General features: G+C 45.0%; 1 protein-coding gene across 5 annotated transcripts in view; it reads right to left on the bottom strand.

Annotated features, from left to right (window-relative positions):
• The window catches only part of LOC138481145 (zinc finger protein 25-like), a 639663-nt gene that overhangs the window by 598817 nt on the left and 26463 nt on the right, over positions 1–14383 (bottom strand). The gene's annotated exons all lie outside the window — the stretch shown is intronic.

Here is a 14383-nt window from a genome sequence, read left to right as displayed (position 1 = left end):
AAGCAGAGTGCGAGCGGAGACCCTGCGTTGGTACATAGTGGGGGGAATTTTTCTTGAATGTATTCCGGCCCCAGGCCATTAAAAGCCTGATGCACCATACACAAGGATTTGAATAGTATCCTCTTTCCCACCGGAAGCCAATGAAGCTAGCTTAACAGGGGGTTAACGTGGGCACCTGTAGGAGGCTGAAAAATAGCTCTAACAGCAGCATTCTGCAATAGCTGTAGCCGATGAATCACATAGCGAGGCTGAGCAAGATACAGTGAATTGCAGTAGCCTAAACCACTCAAGACGAGTGATGCTACAACCAGAGCCCGTCATTTTTCCAGCACAACAGGGAGGACTTTCCTAAGTATGCACAGTTTAAAATGTCCGCTCTTACATACTGCCGCTACCTGGGCATCCATGGCAAGGGAGAAGGAAATGACAACCCTCCCACCACCCCCGTCAGGGACGCCCACAATGTTCGTACCCCAGGAAATGTCCAAGTGTTTGGTTCATCTGACCCAGTGTTGGGCTCTCAGTCTGTTCCAGGGGCACAAGGTACAAGTTGTACTAATGAACAAAGAAATGTGCCAAAGAAAAGGGCATCCCTAAATGTAAGCCAAGGCCCATGCTAAAATTGAATGGAGTGTTGTTCGTGTCAAACAGATGGGACAAGGCGGTAGTGAGCTGTGCGGCAAGGAGATTGGCAGGGTTCAGAGAAGAAGTGATATGGAGTATCAATAAGAACCATTTCACAATATGGGCCACGTATGTCTCAAAACGAGACACAAGACGTTCCAGTGAAGGTGCACGCAGCAGAAGATCGAGTTTTGTTTTTGAGGGCACAGAATAGTTCCTGTTGACACAAATATCAAATGTAACAAAATGTTTTTAATTCCAGATCTCACAAGAGAAATAGCGGGCTTAATGGATCTCTACTGGGTGTGTAGCCAGCAAGCATATCTGCACCTCCCACCATCGTGGCAAGGCACCTGTGCGCTAACAACCCTGCACTCAGCTATCCTTGTGGTGCCTGAAGCTCATCTAACAATTGCATCCAAGCCCGGGATGCAGAAACCAAATTCAGTTGCAACCCAATCCCCGTGGGAACGCTCAGTGAAGTCACGAAAGAGGAGATCGAATTATCAGAAGATTCGTCCAAGCTGAATAAGCCCTTCCAGATAAATATCGTCTGTATACCAAGACGGAGGTGTTCTTTGTCTCCCTTCTGACGCCAGGAATCCAGGCTGCAGCCAATGGCAAATGGCTGCAAATATTTTGGTGGGAGAAGATCCAGTTGGCAAATGACACTGAACAAGGCCTGAATGTCGTCAAGAGTGAGTTGAGGGCGGTTGATGGAATTTTTTTATTGTTGTTTTTGATGAACACCATCTTCACAACACATACAACTCACAGTAAAAGAATACATCAAATATAAATTCATTAGATATAAAATCAATCAACAGAAATAATAAAGTAAAAACAATACCTTCAGTGTAATAATTTGTACAACTTTTTCTTAGGGTTTGCCCATATGTTCAACATATTTTACAAGAATTCTCATTCCTTTCCCATTATGTACTTCGAGCATCACAAAGAGCATTTCATGGAAAAGAACTATCCAGTATGTCTAATAGCGAAACTACTCTATGTACATAAATCAGGTGCAACCTCAACCACCTCATGTTCGAGATTGTTTGTTATAATTTTCAAGAAATGAACCAGTGTGTAACGCTCACCTGACTCCCACAGAGACGCTGACCAGGTCTGGACTGCTGCGGCCTCTTCTAAGGTGATGCGCAGAACTCGGAAGACCGACTGGACAGGACCCCCAAATCTCGCTTGTCTGACTCGCAGGAGAATCCTTCTGCAGATGGAGAAAGGGGATTAACTACCTGCGGAGTAGCGCGTCGGCCTCCCACTTTCCTCTTTCACTTTCCTCAGACCACCCCCGAAATTCCCTGTTAACTCTCACCTTAAGGTTTGAAAGGACAAGCTCTCCATCCTGCTTCTGGTGCAGGGGTGCGATTATATCCAGTTACTTCACTGGTGTTCGGATTGGCGAGGATCCAAGCTTACTTGACTTTCCTGGCAAGGTGCTGTAAGTATACTGTTGTAAAAGTTCAAGAGTTGGCCTCCTTTTCTATTTGCCTTTATATTCAGTAGTCCATCTCTTATCCCTTTTATCACAGGTGCTGAGTGAAGATTTCGCATAGAGGAAACAATTCGCCGAAGGTAAACTCAGGTGAGTTTATGATGGGTGGTTCCTTTAATGTCCTTATATTCACTCATTAATGCTTGTGTCTTTTTTCCCCATAGGGGCCGGGGTACGGTACTGCCGAAGAAGCGGCGCCGACCCGAGATGAGGAAAGATTCTCCCAACAATAATCAGGTAAGTCTTATGGCGAAAATCTGGCTTGCCTCAATATGTTCCTTTTGCTCACCTTTTGTTCTTCTCTTCCCCCTTAGGTGCAGGTATGCGGCGGATCGTGCAGATGGTCGCTAAGGAGCATGGAGATGCCGCGTGAACAGGTGAGTGGAACGCGGCGCTGCAGCGAGCAATGCGATGCGTCTTTAAAAATAAATGTCTTCCCTTAGGATCGCTGGCGTGATGACTCCGGACTCCGGGTAGAAGTAGGTAATGTTCTTCTGTTCACCTTTTCCCTCCTCTTCAGGTAAGTTCACATAAACACTCCCTTTATGAGCCTGGCGCCTATGGCGCCAGGACTGAGGTCCAAAATGAGCCTGGCGCCAAAGGCGCCAGGACAGTGCCCAAAGGGCCCCTACTAGGGGTTGCTGGCCTTTTCCCCGGGAACATGATGTCTGCTTCCGGGGACGCTGGTCCTGGACTGGTTCTCCGGGAGTAGGCATCATGACACAGTGCCAGTATTAGAGATTTCCTATGTCCCCACATACATTGTGTCCATAAAGTTTCTAGGGTGACACCATTGTCAAGGTTTAAGTAAAGACCCAAATATTTCTGCCTAAAGTTTTCAAAGAAGACACAATATTACAAGGTGTTTCAATGTTTCATTTACATTGTGCGATTTGCAAAATCTACAATTCACATCATAAGGCTGCCCGCTAGAGTTTTTCTAATTTTTCATACGTGCTCTAGTGTGTAGCAGACTGAATTTAAAGCGCATGTACATTGATCTAACAGTATAGCATGGGAACCTGCCCGATATATAAGAGATAGGGTTTCTGCTTCTGGCGAAATTTTGCATACTCTTCCTGCGATTTGTAATTTCCAATCAAGTCAGAGGTAGTTGCCCAATCATATTGATAGAGTTTCTTTTTTACAATCTGAGGATGTACCATCAAGTCTTCTGGGCGCATTGCAATCATTCCCAGATCCTGTTTGAACAAGTTACAAGCCAGATGCAGGGATTTAGGTGTACCATTCTCCATCACACCAGCCAAGTCTTCATAAAGTGAGTTCTGGATTGGTTGTAACATTTTAGCAAAGTTTGACAATCTTCGCCATAAGACCTTTGAAGCTAGTGATGTGAGCCCTAATTCGTGTACGATACTAGAATTTGTCAGTGAGTATGGTAACTGCAAGACCTTCTTCCAAATAATACATTGGATAGTATTCAAGACAGGTCCAATAAATAAAGTACATAAGTCTAAGCCATAAAGGATGATTGCTTCCACCTTAAGAAGGTAAAACTCATAAGCGGAATTAGAGAAAACCTGCAGACCTTCTGATGTAGTATCTTCATCTGAGCGATCAAGGGCATTATTTTTACAGAAATCGCTGTTTGCCATTTTGCTAATGAGTCATTATTTGTCAGGTTATAACTTAAGTAGATCGTACCCAATGTCCGTGGGATCACGATCCCATTCATTTGCCAACAAGATGTCATCTTTCTTTTATTAGTGAAGACAAGAATGTTCGATTTCGCTGGGTTTATCTTGAGGTTGTGTTTCTCACAGAAAACAGAAAAGTGATGCAGTTTATTTTACAACCCGAATGGGGTCCTGTCAAAGAGGATCACGTCGTCCGCGAAGGCCAACCAATGAATGCGCAAATCCCCTAGTTTGACCGGAAAAGAGACACAGTGTGCCGAGAGGTTGTCAATGTCCGCTAAATACAAATTAAATAGGATAGCTGCCAAGTTGCACCCTTGTTTTACGCCTATGTATGTAAATATACGGTCAGTTAGAAGCCCAGTTTGATCAATTCTCACCTTATAGTTTGTATTGTTATGCAAAAGGGCTATCCTGGCAATAACGTGGGCTGGTATCTGGAAGGCTTGCATTTTTCCCCATAGGATCTCCCTAATAACGCTATAAAAGGCTGAGGAGAGATCTAAAAGTGCCATGTAGATTGGTCCATTATCCACCTGCCGCGAGGCTGGTAATAGATGCGCTAGAATTGTGGCATTTAGTTGGGTACCCATTCCTTTCCTGAATCCTGTCTGAAATCGTGATAGAATGTGCCTGGATGAAATGAATTTGTTCAGTTCTCTTCAAATTAATGAGGCAAAGACCTTTGCAAACACGTCTAACAATGCAATCGGTCTAAAATCGCCCGGATCATTTAGGTCCCTTTTTATGCAAAGGAATCACTATGGCAGATGACCAAGAGACTTGTACGTTTTTTGTTTGGAAGATGTGTTCATATCGACGTTTCAAAATGCGGCCCAAAACTTAGGGTCATCTTTTAGGAGGCAAGGCGGAATTCCATCTGGACCTGCCGCTTTGGAGGGTTTCAAATTCCTAACGATCAACTCAATTTCTTCCACTCCCCATGGACAACATGTTGGTAAAGCTGCCGCTAAGGTTAGAGGATTATTGTGCATGAATTTCTGCGGGAGGGCATATTTATCTTGAAAGAACTCAACCCAGGATTGCCCACTCACAGCCGAGCAAATTGCAACCTGTGCTTTCGCTAAAGGGTCTCTTAGCATCGCCCAGATTTCTTGTGTTTTTTTTGGTAATTAAAAGGGTAATAACTTTTTTAGGTAGTTGTCAAATTTAAAAAATTTAATATCATTTTTGTATTGTACTAGTAGTGCCTTTTATCAATTTTGTGTGCCCTTGGATTCCTTGAGTTCTTTAGCGAAGCACGGATCGCAACATTTTTTTGACTTTTTCTTCTGGCAATTGTATAATTAAATGACCCCAATGAGTCATCAGGTTGAGCACAGGATTTCAAAGTTAATAAATAATTTAAATGGTCACAAATCATTTGTTCATTCTGAATGTCACAAGACCTACTTTCACCTGGAGACATCCTCTTTGCATTGAATTTTATCACATCCCGATTTACTAAAAAGTTCAGTTGCCTACATATTACTGGATTCCACCTAATCGAAAGCCTATCAATTTGAGGTAACACCAAAGGTTTTAATAATTTATACACTGGCAAACTGATCTCAATGGAACACTCCAATAGACAGTGGTCACTCAATCTTAGGTCCAATATTGTACATGAAGATGCTCTACTGGCCAATCTACTTGTCAAAACAATTTAATCGATTGTTGACGAGTTCGTTCCCCGAGACCAGGCGACAAGAGATTCATTAGAATTAAAAAGGAATGGTTTGCATATCCCATGCTTCAAGAAAATTCTCCCACAATTGACCTCTCTCACACGATACATTTGCATAGGGATGATTCAGGGTTTCTTTCTGAAGATTATTTGCCAATAAAGTTGAATTTAAATCGCTGCCTAGTAATATTTGAACATTCAGGGTATCAACAGCAACATCCATCAACAGAGTGTTCAATCTATCAATTATTCTGTCGTCGTGTATTCCATTTGGATTGCAGTATAAGGATATAATTAGAAGAGGGTCCCTTAAAACAGTGCAAGGGGACACTTCAATAGCCAGCATCTCAGAAGTAGGATACATTTTCCGTACTTTTATACAGTACACATTTTTCACAAAGATTGTGAGACCACCCCGAGGACGCCCAAGTACACCCTTTTCAGCATGATTAAAAAATCCACAATAACCTGCCAAATGAATGTCTGACATTGCCATTGTTTCTTGTAGTAGAATTAATGCCGGAAGTTTATCATAAGGCAGTTTTCTAAACCACAAGAAAAGATTGTTAAAGCCACAGCAATTCCATAAATTCAACACCAAGACATTATTTTACGAATTTTTGTGCGCGTGTGTATCATTGACTATGGATTTCATCAAGGGTTCCAGCCAGGCAAGGCCATATATTATCTGTGCTACTGATTCGGATTGCACGCTTATTTTTTCATTCAATATGGCCAGCTGGCAATCCCTTGAGTTAATATTTGTTTCTTCCATTGGACCAGGAGGTTGATAATCAATAAAACTTGTAGCCTCCTCCATTGAGTAGCAGGCAAACAATGTATAACCTAGGAGCTCAAGGTCTTTTTGGTGGTTCCAAATTAGGGAAGCAATTATAGGGGTTTGGAACTTGCATACCATTCGATGATTAGGTGAATAGGTAACCTAATCCAATCTATGTCGTCAGGGACCAGGTTACGCAGGGCTGGTATTTGGTGAAAGATTTTCATCACTGCAGCTTGATTTAATTTGGGTTTATCTATCTTTGTTGGATCGGCCCATCACCAATTTCATCTCTGGTGGGATGCCCTGCCTAAATACAGACGGGCGACAATAGAGTCAGGGTCATCAATTCTGTCAATTGAATGGGGTTTATATATTTTAAAGGGTCAAGACCAGAGGGCTGGATTAATGGATTTAGCGCCAGTACGGTCCGTGGACATGCCTCAATACTTTCTTTGCCCACCCACATCTCTGATTTTACATTGTTAGAAGAAGCAGGATCGCTTTCACCGGGGCCATGACCATTCAACCCACCTCCCTTTTTAGCCAGGCAGTCAGTAGAGGTCACGTGCTTACAGTTTGGGCCGACATGGAAGTGATTTTCTTATCCATTTTCTCAAAAAATCTTTGTAAATGTGCTTGGATTAAAAATGGTGACCCTTGAGAGGGAGCACCCTTTTCCAAATCTTGTGCCCCCTCTGTTGCGTCTTGTGTTTTGACTTGAGTTTGCTCAAGTGATACTAGGCCATCATTGTTATTTTGCATTCTCTTGTTAACCTCTAGATACGATAGACTTTCAATAGTCTATTGGTTCAAGTCAATAACCATTTCGTCTGATGACCTTGAGCCCAGATTTTTGGTGGGCGAATTGGACGCACTGTTTTTCAAGTTCTGTCGTTTTTTTAGACTTTTTTGTGTTTGCCCGCTTTTTTGTGTGCAATTTTTTAGCTTTTCAAGACATGAAAAAGGTGGACTGTTGTTCGCCACTTTGTTCTGGAAAGTCTTCAAGAGCTAAATGGGGCACCCCCTGAGCAGCCACATTTAGATCAATGAAGTCAATTAGGGCTGACAGACTATCAGGCGTATAATTGGCAGGCAGCACTTTTATTAACATGCATCCAGCCTGTTCCCCCCTCAAGATCTCGGGAGGGAAAAGGTTGGCTGCCACCAAAATACTTTCCAAGACCAAAATACACTTGTGCTGTAATTTGGCAATTTCTTAATAGTCAAGCACAGGGGCTGGCACGTGACTATTAACGGGAAGCTTTTTTTGTTGCGTAATTTGGGCAAATGTCTTGTGCACTGTGTTCTCTGCATCACTTAATGGATCAGTTTGCGTGAACTGTTCATGTGTGCTGCACACGGAGGACATATCAGCATTTTTTGCAACTTGCGGCCCAGTGAGCAATTTCGATGCACAAAATGTAAGACATTTTTCCTGGGCCAACATGAACCATTCAATTCTACTCAGTTTGTTTGAATTTTCAGCGATCAAGCTGCTTAATGCATTAATAGCACCATGAGTATATTCGTGCCCTTTATCGATTAAGTTTAATATCCTAGTTAGTACAGGAAAGTTTTGGAGCTCTTATTGATTAAGATCTATTAGGGTGTCCTCTAGTGGGTATAAAGGTAAAGCTGAATTGGGTAGACGTGTGTGGTCGGTTAGCTCTTTATGCTGTTTAGATCAAGGCCTAAACAGGGGATTGAGGATAGATTAAGTCCCTGTGGTTACCTGCAAGCTCATGGGAAGGGGAGCTAGCCTTTTTTTTGATACCATTTGCTGCTGCGCTCAATTCTCTTTTTGTATTCTCTTTTAACTGTTTCAAATTAGCATCAATTTCGGCATGAAAATGGACTTGTTCTCCGATTCCACGTGATCTAGAGGCTGGTGTCTTCGGGCCATTTCACAGTCGTGTGCGACTGTGTAGCTCGTCCAAAACTGCCGGGGCCACCAGAGATGTGTCAAACGGTGGAAGAGTGGACACATCACCAACCGCACCCAGGAGTGAGTTGTCATTGATAGGCACATTGCATATTAGTTTATAGGTTACATGTGACCATCATTGGATACCATGCATTTGTGCTTTGATGTGAAAGGGTACGCGTTGCATGTCTCTGGGTCCTGCTTATCACTACAAATAGGGGAGTTAGGCAAGGCCCTAGAGGGAGTCATGCTAATGGGCATCAGGAGTTCCGTTTCATCCGCTGGTTTACGGCTTCTTCGGCACAGTCTTCATCTGACAGATTGCCACCAGGCATTGTATTCGGTGAGCTGTTTAGACAACGTTTCCCGCTCCTTAGATTTTTAAGCATATTTCGGGACGCAATCAATTTAGAGAGAGCTGATTCTTACACCCTTCATGGATTACTTGATGCGTCACAAATCACACTATTATCAGTAATACACAATCTAAGGATAGCAGTTTATCTAGCCATCACTCCAACCAAGCACTTAGTTACTTCAATACTAAAGGGGGATACAGCTCTTCGACCTGTCAGCAACCTAATACCACTTTTACGCACGTCTCTCAACGATCTCACTCAAAGTGTTCATCGTATATGCACAAATATAATCATGGAAATGGTTCCTCGGAACCTGCACCCCGCACTCACCGCCCACCCGAACAGCCGAACAGCCAAACAGCCACACTTAGGCAAGCACTTCGGATGCGTGCGCAAGATGCGCGTGCACCAGTGCTAATAAGGAGGTGGTGGCTGCTGACGCTGGGCTGTGGGCGTGTAGAGCTGTGAAAAAAGAGAAAGTCAGTTACTCAAATGAGTAAGATGGAGTCACAGTGAGAAGTACACTATGAAGCGTGGGAAACCCGCAAGCTCAAAAATTTGTCAGAGTTCAAAAAGAGAAAAAAGTCAGAGTGACGAAGCAGAGATTCGCTGCTTTGTACACCGCTGTTACGCCAGTAGTTAAACTTCTGCTTGCCGACGGCGATGTCCCACGGTGGAAAGCAGAAGCAAGCTGAGTAGAAAGCAGGCAAGGGGTACCAGCCAAACAGCCTCACTTAGGCAAGCACTTCGGATGCATTCCAGAATCGATACGTTCTGGATTTTTTGATGGCGATGGACGGGGGTGTTTGCAAGAAAATAGGACTATCTTGCTGCATATACGTCTCCCCAAACGATGCAGACAATGGGTCCCTGATGCATATCATAGGGGCTACATATGTTTTGGCATGGAAGGCGAGGCAGAGGTCCAGGCTGAAGATTGGTACGATACGTTATTCTCATGGTCACCAACTTGACCTTGGAGCAGTGGTGAAGATATTGGTCCCGATCGTGGTGCTCCTGCTGGTGTCCAGCCCCTCCTAATCAATTCTGACTGCGGAAAGTCTACTAATACGCAGAGATACACATAAGCGGGTACAGGTATATAGAACAGGGTATGTTTATTACAGGACTGTGTGAGAAATAACTAACACGTTCTTAAGAATGCCAGGTAGACACATTGCATGCACACAACATTATGCCTCGTGGCTGTATTTTTCTCCCCCACCCATAGCGAGATAGGAAACACGAGTAAGGGCTGTGGCCAGTTGTGAAGGACAAACCCATGTGAGCAAGAGCAGAGGTCTCGAGTTGCAAAGAACAAAAGCAAAGATGTAGGACACCAGTGCCCCCCATAAGAACAACCATCCCATTTGAACTACCAGATGCTCATGAGCAAAACTCTGGAATCCTTCACTATTTACATTGATTAGTGGGACTTGTAGGAAACCCAGGTCCGCCTCACGTGAGGGCTAGCTCATAAAGGGGGAGCAGAAAGCAACAAGGTCTGTGAATGGTACCGGGCAGAGCAAAGGATTATGCGAGCAATATGGGGCGCCCGAGTGTCTGGGATGAAAAGGGATGCTTTATTCGCAAGGATCAGATTGACCTAGAAGTTAACCAGTGAGCTCATGTTGCGAACCAGGTGCAAATCAGGTGATTAGGTCTTAGGGCAGGGAAGTGGTCCCAGAAATGTAACCAATAATTTTACAGTGACCCAAGGTGAAGAGACTTTCAGCCATGTGTGAAGATATTGGAGTTAGATCAAATACAACCAATGGATTCAGGGTCTATACGTGATTATAAGTATGTAAATAGGTGGCAGCCAATGAGGGTGGGGATGAATACTGTATATCGAACACGTCAGTTAGAATGCAACGTTTGCTTTGAAGATGACAGAGAGCTTTATGTCAGTGAACTTATAATACCCCATCTCACCATGTTTCTTTTGTATACAAAATAAAGCTCTTGCTCTTCTCACAAAAGGGTGAATCAATCCTGTATTCCCCCAGGGGGTTGTGATTTTCTGATCTGGTTGTCGTGAGGTTACTCTACAGACGAAAGCATGGAGTTCTTCCAACAAATTGGGCTTGGCTCAAACACTTGTCCGGCTTCTTCTAGGACATGTAGGAACATAGTATAGGAGCACACAAAATGTTATGGTGCCAATATGATTGATAGTGGAAGGACACAGGGTTCAGGGACGGATGCATGTAACAGAGACTGCCTTGCCACGATAAATACCTGGGTGGTATTTGATAGTAAAGCCAAAGGCATCAAAAATCTGACACCAGCAAAGATGCCTCATACTATACGGATTTGAATGAGGCAGAGGGATGTGGAGAGAATGAGCTAGCGAAGCAGGCTGTGTAAGCCAGAGACTGGGATGCCATCTCTCCAAGATTGATAATTTGAGGTGAACCAGAACGAGAAGAAACTCCTATCGGCACATGGTTTCCATTGTATACCTCCTCTCAACCAATAAGAATGTAGTCTATAATATGGGGATAATAGCAACGTAGGTAACATACTGCTGTCCAGAGGTAATGCTCGGATTACTTGCAGGTAATCTTCATTACTCATAGTCCTACTCTTACTCATCCCAGTACTTACCTTTGAGGTGACCTCACCCTCCAAGACCTCCTCTTTCCAAGCCTTCCCAGCTCTGGTGCTGCCCTTACCCAGGAGGAATTACCTCCCACTTACCCAAAAATCCCCATTAGGTCCAAAAGCAGAGACAAGGGCACCTTCTCCCAAAGGACGGGAGAGGTGGGGCGTCTGTACTGGGACAAGGAAGAGTAGGACTAGGAGTAATGAAGACTACAAATAATCAGAGCATTATCTCCACATCCCTCTTCCCCGTCCTAGCACTTACCTTTGAACTGTACCAATGCTCCACCGACCCAACACCAGGTTTATTGTGCAGAAGAAGAAAGGAGGCAGAACAGCGCAAGAAGCCCCCCCGCCCTACCAGTCAACAAGACCCAGCTCCAAGAACCTGCACACCAAGAGACGTAGACTTTGGCCCATCAACGTTGAGCTGGTAGTGCATAATGAAAGTGTTGGCTGTAGCACAGGTGGCAGCCTGGCAGATGTTCAAGGGGTCCCTCTGTTAGACATTAGCCTAGGAAGCCACCACCCCTCTCGTGGACAGACCCGGAACTTGGCCACTAGGACAGTGGTCTGAACAGTCACAGGTCCTCAAAATCAGTGACTTGATCCAACAGATGATGGTTGGAGTAGAAGCCTTCTGGCCATGTCCCCGGTACCAAATATGACAAGTAGATGATCAGTCTTCCGAGAGGACCGAGTGTGGTCAAGGTAATGCAACACCACTCACTTCACGTCCAGGCAATGACAGCCCTCTTCCTTCGGGGAGCAAGGAACCGGAAAGAAGGCCGGGAGGACAATCTCCTTGGAATGGTGGAACCTGGAGGGGTACCTTGGGGACGAAGGATGGATCACATTCCAGAACTAGAGCCTCCTTCCTGACCACCAGAAAGGCTTACACGGGTGGGCCCAGATCTCACCAAATCACCTGACAGAAGTGATGGGAGCATCAACCACTTCAGGTCAATACTCTCAAAGGGCTCAAAATGGGGCTTCTGTAACATGGGCACAGGGTTCGAAATTCAGGGGAGCTGTGAGCTATTTAATTCCTGCTTCTAGCCTACGGGAGCCTGGTTAGCTCGAAAGCAACAGCTATCAGGAGCTGCTTTTGTCTCCCCAGACAGTACGTGCCTTACAAACATGCACCCATGACATTAACTGTGTATTGGAGAATGCTAGTACAGACAAGCACATCTAGTACACATTTAAACTCAATGAAAAAAAATGTGCAAAAAGTGAACATGTGCATCTCATATGGAAGTTAGATTCATGGTGCACTGGGTTCCCCAGCAGTAGCTCCTGCTTCCTTGGTGATGCCCGTCACCCAGGAGCTGCTTTTAGCTCCTGCTCATCGAATATCAATTTTGAACCCTGTGGACAGAACCTGGGGAAAGGTCCCAGGTAGGGTCACCCACACACCCACTGGCCTAGACACACAGACTCTTAAGAAGACTTGTGACTAGAACCCCTCCCACAGGAGGAGACCAGGACAACTGAAAAACCTGTATAGCGAACCACTGAGGCCGAAGGGCAGAAACTGCCAACCCCTTCATGGAGGAACTGCAACACATCAGGGAGATCACACTGCAGGGCCTGGAACCTCTCTGGTCACACTGTAAAAGAAAATTAGCCCAATGCTGAACATAGGTCTTAAGCGTGGAGGACCGTCAGGCCCTCTAGAACTGCCCCTGCCGCACCGGCATGAAGACCCGAGGCCTGCAGTCTCCTCCTCTCAGAGTCCAGACCCCCCCAATGGAATGATTGGGACAAGGCAGATGGATGTGGGGATAATGAGCTAGCTAAGCAAACTAGTAGCTCACTTAATATCTGTGTAATTTGAGGTGAACCATGTTGAGCGAAAACACCTATAAGCACATGGATTCCATTTTGGACCTCCTCTTAGCGAATAAGAATGCAGTCTATAGTTGATAATGGCATCATAGGCAACATAATGCTACCCAGAGGTAATGGCCAGAGCAAAGCAAGGACATTCCTAGGGGCAGCGAGCAGTCAAGAGGTGGTACAGGCTCAGCCCACCATTTAGGCCGTAATCGCCATTAGCATCTGTCTCAAGCCCTGAAAGTGAGCACATGCTAATTGGCAGAATAATTTGAAAATAGACAAGGAAGTTGGCCGGTGCAAGTGCATGGTCGGGTGGGGGGCTGGAATGCAGAGTAAAAGGAAGTGTGTGCATGCTTGGAGCAGCAAGAGAGAAAAGCTTGTGAAAAAGAAATCAGGACGAGAAGGGCAAAATAAAAGATAAAACCAGTGGTCATTGCGTTGAAAGAACAGGGAGCAGTCCTGGCAGAAAATGACTGAGACTTCTACGTACTGATACAGTGCCAGCACTCTAGTGAGGCTAAGTTTGTGCCTAATGTCTGACTCCAGCAGCAGCCTAACATCTTTCACTTAATTTGTTAGTTGCATAACTGAATGTGGAAACAGTCTTATAGACATTGCGAGGGGTCATGAACGCTGGGATAGTAACCCTTCCCCAACATTAATCCCTCAGGTTCATCTCGAGCAATAACTTGGGGAAGGTAATTATCCTACCATCATGACTCCTCTCTCGATCTGGAAGGCTTCATTGTCAAACCGATTCTGCTAACTGTGCGGTTTGCCCCTACAAGGATGCGTGTCATGAAGACGTCATGACCAAGGGTGAATAAAAGGAGCCTCAGCCAGCACGTGTCTCAGAACGACAGCAGACTCCATGAATGGCACTTCTGTCTTGTGCCTCATTGTTGGGCCTGCAGGCTGACACTGTGTGGCCACAGTCGTGCAGCCCTGCTGATTAGGGTGCCCCCAGATCAGCATGTGTAACCTGGGAGCCCTGGGACACTGTCTTGCTATATGACCACAGCACATGTGCTAGCCTGGGAGTGCATGGCAGCTGATGTTGGTTAGGCAGAATCCTGTGCAGTGCCCTTAGGGACCACTACACACAATTAAGACTACAAGTGGTAATACAAGTTCACCTTTGGTAAAAGCCTGTACTACACTGTTAAAGTGGTAGCAGTAGCAGAGCAGCCAGACTTATCTCAAGAGCAAATGAGCAGTAGTAGAGATTACACATCACAAAAAAAGGACCCATCTACCTCAACAACACTCTGCATCCTAAAACTAATATTAGACTACTGAGATCCAATGACAAACTCCTCCTGGACCCCCCCCGATTCAAAACCGCAAGAGCAGGGGGCAGCAGCTTCACCACTCTAGCCCCC

The sequence above is a fragment of the Ambystoma mexicanum genome, chromosome 5p (assembly GCF_040938575.1).
Source record: "Ambystoma mexicanum isolate Mex_15411 chromosome 5p, UKY_AmexF1_1, whole genome shotgun sequence".
Taxonomy (NCBI): Eukaryota; Metazoa; Chordata; class Amphibia; order Caudata; family Ambystomatidae; genus Ambystoma; species Ambystoma mexicanum.
Note: the sequence above shows the minus strand (reverse complement) of the source record. Positions and strands in the feature narration are given on the sequence as shown.